At 43.0% G+C, this 7445-nt stretch overlaps 1 protein-coding gene across 1 annotated transcript in view; it reads left to right on the forward strand.

Annotated features, from left to right (window-relative positions):
- Positions 1 to 841: 841 nt before the first annotated feature.
- Positions 842 to 7445, forward strand: part of LOC130385954 (protein NLRC3-like) — a 22275-nt gene continuing 15671 nt past the window's right edge. Inside the window, exon 1 of the mRNA XM_056594739.1 lies at positions 842 to 1235. The gene's annotated coding sequence lies outside the window, so the exon portion shown is untranslated. The remainder of the gene's footprint in view (positions 1236 to 7445) is intronic.

Here is a 7445-nt window from a genome sequence, read left to right on the forward strand (position 1 = left end):
AGAGAGAGAGAGAGAGAGAGAGAGAGAGAGAGAGAGATGAAACAGGCCTCCTCTCTCCCCTATAGGTGTATGTCATGATGATATAGTGCCCAAATTCCCAGACGGTCCGACAATTTGCTGCTAGTCTTGGAGTTACCGCTAATCAAACAATAATTCCCATAATGAGCTCGGCTGAGCGAGTGCCTGTTACGTCCAAAGAGGCATATACTTTGTAGAAGTGGATCGGACCCAGGTGCGTTCGCTTTCACATCTCAAGCGAACCGTACCAGGGTTCGTTTGGAAGCGAACCGAGACCAGCTGTTCAGGGAGGTCTCGGTCGGCTGATTTGGTTCTCATCGAAGTGAGGTGGTTGCATTCACACCAACGCAAACGTACCGAACCAAGGGACCAAACTCGTTTAGTGCGCACTAAATGTGTGAAAGCACGAATAAACTGCTGAAACAGAAGTAGCGTCATGTAATGCAATCCATTGATTTCAACAATGTAACTGCATTCTACCAACTATTTAAATTGTAAATGCAACGGAAGTAGAAATATACAGTTAGCTATATTTTGTATTCTGAATACCTAACGCTTACTCCCCAACACATGTATTCCGTTACTCCCCAACACTGTGTGTATGTGTGTGTGTGTGTGTGTGTGTGTGTGTGTGTGTGTGTGTGTGTGTGTGTGTGTGTGTGTGTGTGTGTGTGTGTGTGTGTGTGTGTGTGTGTGTGTGTGTGTGTGCACTCGTGTATGTGTGTGTGTCCGTGTGTGTGTGTGTGTAAGCAGTAGGCCTACAGGTAAACAAATAATCCTTTTTAGTTAGTTAATGATTGATTAATGACTGCTCTTACTCAGGTCCAGGTCTGGTTTCTGACAGCGTGGATACGATCACTTATTTTATTTTTTTTCTCCTCAAACCTTTGCTGTGTCTTATCTTGTCACTTGATACAGTTATGGGTGTGTTGTGGTGAAACCCAGCCCTGACCATCATAAAGGTTTTAGGTGTAGTAGCTGTTGTTCAAAGCCTCCTTCCTCATTCCATCTGTCTTCACTGAGGAGCCCAGCAGCTCAGTCTTTACTCAGAACCTTTAGAACCGTGTTCACGTTCTGTCTCTGTTCTAAATACTTCAATTGTGTTTTGGCGAACACCTGCATCTCTTCCTTAAATGGATCTTACTTTCCATCCTTTTGTGCTTTTCTATTTTCAAACTACACGGGGCAGCACACGTTTTCACCACAGAGAAGCTAAGGTACAGTTTGCTAAATGTCATGTTTTCTTAAGATTATTGGTCATATATTCTCGCTGTAGGCCTATTAATATATCAATTAATCGGTTAACAGTTCAGGTTAATTGCTTCCAGGTTCCTGCTGTAAAAGAGATATTGATCTCAGAGAGACAACCTGTCTGAATGAAGGAATATGGGTCAGAACATAAATAACTAGTTTCACTGTGTTGAGGGCGTTTTGATATGGAACCTCTGGTCCGGAACGGAACCGAACTCACATTGAAAACGGTTTGGATTCAAACATTCCCTGTTTTGTGCTGAAAGGACGAGTTGATCATCTCTTGGACTGTATGAGTGGAGTGTGTTGTGGAGGCTTATTGGTATCATTAATGACTTCTTTTTGGTTTTATGAGCATCCATAACGGTTTAGTACCCTGATCTTTGCACTCTTGATACCAGTGACTCCACTCTGTGGTATGCCGCGTTTCCACTGCAGGGTGCGGAACGGATCGGATCGCAAAGGTGCGGTAGGGAGGGGGCGGTATAGCCCAGCTCAGTTCCGAGGTCGCGTTTCCACTGCTGACAGTACCCTTGGTGGTAGGCCGGATGTCGATCGCCGCGGCAGCTACGTAAACATCGTAAACAACGTCTTCCTCCCCAAGAATGCAGACGAACGTCTCCACCTCCTTGTTCGCCCAAGCAAGCTTTTTACGCGACATGTTAATTGTAAAGAATAATACCTCGAGGCTACTGTTTGTTTGTTTTTATCCCTGCGTCACCCGGAAGTGACGATTCTGTCGACCAATCAACGGAGGGGGGGTGTAGCTAGAATTTCACGGGACCCTTTCAGGCGTCTGGTCTCGTTTTGGGTACCGCAACGGAGGAGTCCCGAGAATGGGGCCGGAACAGGTACGGCAAAGTCCGGGTCACGCCCACTTTTGGCGGTGGAAACGCGACCCGACCCGCACCTTTGCGATCCGATCCGTTCCGCACCCTGCAGTGGAAACGCGCCAGTAGAGATGTTAAATGAATCGCCGTTTTTCGTTTTCCAACGGCAACAACCATAAACATATAAATAAAATAAATAAATTATCGTAGTAGCATAAAAAAGACGTCTAAAATTAGTCTAAATTTGATGTTGAAAAGACGTCCACAAACGACCAAATTTGGACTATAAATAGCCCTTACACGGATATGAGGGGCCGTTTAGGACATAACTAATTGATATGAGGGGCCGTCTGGGACAGAACTCATACTTGGTCTTGCACACACTATTATAATCTCGCATATACACCACTATACTCATACACACACACTATTAAACTCCTTTTACATGTAAGTATGAGAGTGTATAGTCATGTATGTGAGAGAGTATAGTAGTGTATGTGAGAGAGAATAGTAGTGTATGTAAGAGCGTATAGTAGTGTATGTAAGAGAGTATAGTAGTATGTGTAAGAGAGTTTGAATGAAACGGAAGTGAGTTTGAATGAAACGGAAGTGAGTTTGAATGAAACGGAAGTGAGTTTGAAATGTTCATAAGAGTCCGCAGAAATCGAATATCAATATTATTTTTGTGTAATTACATTGTGTATATGCACAAGCCATCTTATACAAAGCAGCCGAAAAATAGAAAACCAAAATGCTACCATGTTTTTTTTTAGAAAACTGCGATTCAGGGTTTGAATTCTGCTATTGTCGTCTGATTCATTGAATCCGCTGTGTTTGCCAGGGTCTCACGGTGACATAGAGCCCTCCCACATGTCTGTAAGACCAATACTTCCTTGTTTACAAGCCTTACAAGCCAATGAGGCGATCACTATCAAAACGGTTCGTGTATACTTTGATTGACAGCTACACCAGCAGACAGCAAGGGTCGGGGACGGGCCTTAGATATCCTAATAGCCAATGAAAATACCTTTCTGACGATATCCAGCATGTCAAACAACGTCTCACGTGTGGTTGAGAAAACAAATGCACAAGGGGTGTGCGTAAACTAGCAGGCTCTTCCCCAGAGTCGGAAGACCCTGTGACCCTGGCAAACACAGCGGATTCAATGAATCAGACGACAATAGCAGAATTCAAACCCTGAATCGCAGTTTTCTAAAAAAAAACATAGTAGCATTTCGGTTTTCTATTTTTCGGCTGCTTTGTATAAGATGGCTTGTGCATATATATACACAATGTAATTACATTAAAATAATATTGATATTCGATTTCTGCGGACTCTTATGAACATTTCAAACTCACTTCCGTTTCATTCAAACTCACTTCCGTTTCATTCAAACTCACTTCCGTTTCATTCAAACTATTAAACTCCTTTTACATGTAAGTATGAGAGTGTATAGTCGTGTATGTGAGAGAGTATAGTAGTGTATGTGAGAGAGAATAGTAGTGTATGTAAGAGAGTATAGTAGTGTATGTAAGAGAGTATAGTAGTGTATGTAAGAGAGTATAGTAGTGTATGTGAGAGAGAGTAGTAGTGTATGTGAGAGAGTATAATAGTGTATGTGAGAGAGTATAATAGTGTATGTGAGAGAGTATAATAGTGTGTGTAAGACCAAGTATTGATAGTGATCGCCTCATTGGCTTGTAAGGCTTGTAAACAAGGAAGTATTGGTCTTACAGACATGTGGGAGGGCTCTATGTCACCGTGAGACCCTGGCAAACACAGCGGAAGGCGGGAACAAAGAGTGCCGGTTTCTAAGCCAACGGTGAAGAGCGTGACATTTCAGCCAATCTAAGCCAACGGTGAAGAGCGTGACTGACATTTCAGTTTTTTTGGCTCAGATTGGCACGCTCTGGCTGTTCAAAAATGCACTCTTTGTTCCCGCCTTCCGGTTTAAATGCCGACCTTGACCTTGGAATTTCATGCACACATACCTATGAAACACTCTTACATTCACTATTGAAACGCTCTCACCGTCACTACTGAAATTACTGGTATGAATACTACATGTGAAACACTTGCACATCCTCATGTAAGAGCATACATACATATAACTGAAAAACGTATTCATACATTTGAAACATATATACAAATATGTGCTTGCATGAGTGTTTCAGATAGATACGTATAAATGTTTCACTTGTATGAATGTAAGCATTTCATATGTATGTGTATATGCCACAGAGGTATGTATGTATGCGTTTGTGTTTCTCATATGTATGTGTAAGTGTTTCAGACGAGTATGTATGTATGTGTGAGTGTTTCAGTAGTGAGTGTGTGAGCGTTTCAGCAGTGAGTGTAAAGGTGCGGCCACACCAGACGCGTATCTCGCGTACTTTTTACGCGAGATACGCGCGTAAAATGTTGCTTGACCATTTTGTGTCAAAAATGGTCACATACGCGCAATACGCGCCATACGCGCATACGTCACTCGCCTAGATGAGTCCAATGTCCATGCAAGTGAACGGAGCGTTCCCTCTTCGTCATAACTATCAAACCAAATGTTATGTTATGTTACTATTTCCACCCAGAATAAAGAAAGTTGTCGGCCGTGGCTGTGTGTGTGTGTGTGTCTTGCCCCAGGATGAGGCTCCCCACGGTAAAGGCTCCAACACTTGGGTGTGTGTGTGTGTGTGTGTGTGTGTGTGTTGCCCCAGGATAAGCTGCGCTGGAGTCCGAGGTAGGAAACCCAAACGCCGCCGTGTTTGGGTGATAGAGTTTAGATCGGGTTAGATTAAATAATCTCGGATATAAATAACAATAATCGGGTTAAATAACTTCACATGGTGTGTCTGGTGTGTTTCCAGCATTCGTAGTGTTGATCAGCAGATATATAGTCCGCCAAGACGTTGAGGTTGCTTAGTAACCAGAGACTCTGTCCATGCAAGTGAACGGAGCGTTCCCTCTTCGTCATAACTATCAAACCAAACATCCTTCACATTCACCGAGCGAACATTATGAAAGTAAAATGCACATTTCTCGCTAGAAATGTTTCCATAAAAGCATTTAATGGCGTAACTATGTTACTATTTCCACACAGAATAAAGAAAAATGTCGGCCGTATGCTTCTGTCCAAGCTCACTACTCTCTGCCAGTGACGTCGGGTCAAGCTCAACGCTGATTGGGCAAGGCGGCAATCGTCAGACGCGTATCTCGCGTACTTCGCGTAAAAAGTTCCATTTTTTGAACTCTTGAAATGTACGCGATATACGCGATATACGCGCGTATAGCGCGTATTGCGCGTAAATATACGCGCCACATACGCGCTATACGCGCGTACAATGTTGCTTATACGCTTAATACGCGTAATACGCGTAATACGCGTATTAAACCAATGGTTCCCTATGGAGAAAATGGCGATTTGAGACGCGAAGTACGCGAGATACGCGTCTGGTGTGGCCGCACCTTAAGAGTGTTTCATAGGTATGTGTGTGAGAGTGTCTCAATTAGTTATGTCCTAAACGGCCCCTCATACACGGAGGTCCCACGGACATCAACATTAGATGTTTGGTAGAAGACGAAAAAAAGATGTCGCCTGGCGTTACAAAACAACCCCTTCAGTGGACCGAAATTTGACATCCAATAATGACACAGAAAAGACGTCACTGCGACTTCACATTGCGCAGTGGGCTCAATATGGATCCCCACTTTGTGTTTAATAATGGTATATCCCAGCTCTTATTTAATCTCCCCATGGAGAGTTAACAATGGCTGATTGTCTCTTGGGCTGGGTAGACTTCAGTTCTCTGAATCCTTCTTCTTTATAAGTGTATCTAGTCAACTTATTATTGTTTTGCTGTTTGCTTTTCTTATCAATTCATGAGGCCCCTGTACATATTACAGGGCTCTCAAGTTTCACGCATTCGGCGTGAGACACACGCAATTCAACCCATGCACACGCTCACACGCCACACTTCGTATTTCTCACGCAGAGAAATTACCAGGATAGCTCCCCCCAATTTGGGCCGCTATTTAACAGTAGAATAGGAATCAAATGGGTTTCCTGTACGTAGGGTAACCAGACGTCCTCTTTTGCCAGGACATGCCCTGTTTTGAGACACTTGTCTCAAAAAGTGTGTGCCGGAATTTCAACATTGTCCGGGATTTATTAAAGCCTCATACATGTTCACATTGAATTTGCGTTGTGTTTCTCTGGGTCGTTCACAAACTAGTTAGGCTACGCCCTCCCCTACTCAGTTCTGTTCCCTTTGCATTGGTGGAAGTGAGTAGGGGGAGTGGTTAAGTAGAGCCTTCAGATTGGACGGTTTGACTTACTTAGTTACCGTCATGTTTGTATTTATTTTTTTACCATTATTGTTTTATTGGGATAAAAGTTAACTAATTTCTCCTACAAACGATTGATAAAGTTCTATCTATTGAACAGAAAGAAATACTTGGTCATACTTTACACACTTTACCACAGCATTGGCCTACTGAATGCCACAGATATATTTTAAGCATTGGACTGAATGCCACATAAATATATAATTATGTTTTTGCACGTTTGGGAAAAGTATATGCCTCTACTGGTGCTGCTTAAGCCAATAGCCTTTTGAGGAAGTGTTGTTTCTGAATATTAGTGTTAAGGGCCAATAATACTTACTATCATACATTAGTCACCATGTCTGTGGACACATTTGTATGCAGAGAGCCCTGATATTAAGTAAAAGTAAAAGAGCTCTTGAAACCTTTGGGGGATTTGTTTCACCTTCCTGCATACAGCATCAACAGAACTGTGGGGTAACACGCCCCCCCCCCACACACACACACCCCCAGAACCTCACAGCAGGAGTTCAAAAGGGAAAACATATTCTTTCCTAATAATGATATGGATGACATCTAGACATAGATAATGATAGTGTGTACGAGATCTAGACATAGATAATGATAGTATGTATGAGATCTAGGGCCCTATCTTGCATCCAGCGCAATTTACTTTCTACACAGATGCATGTATCTTTGCTAGTTTGCACCCGGCACGAAGCCGATTTTCCCCCACAGCAAACCTGCGCCACTAAACTTGAACCCTGAGAGGCATGTCGGCGAAAAGCAAAGGAGTGTTCCAGCGCAAATGATGTGATCTTACAGATCGATAAAGCAGTTGCCCATCTGGCGACAAATACCTGGTCTAAGTGCACTAGCGGATAGCGCAGTTGGTGTTGCTATTTTGACGTACCACGGCAGATCGGAACTGCAACATTTTTCCCATAGAGGCTGCATGAATAAACACTGTAGTAGGCTATGCCATGCGTTAAAATAATAATCATGATAAACTCAAGCAAAGTAGT

This window comes from Gadus chalcogrammus, chromosome 7, assembly GCF_026213295.1.
Source record: "Gadus chalcogrammus isolate NIFS_2021 chromosome 7, NIFS_Gcha_1.0, whole genome shotgun sequence".
In the NCBI taxonomy this organism is placed as follows: domain Eukaryota; kingdom Metazoa; phylum Chordata; class Actinopteri; order Gadiformes; family Gadidae; genus Gadus; species Gadus chalcogrammus.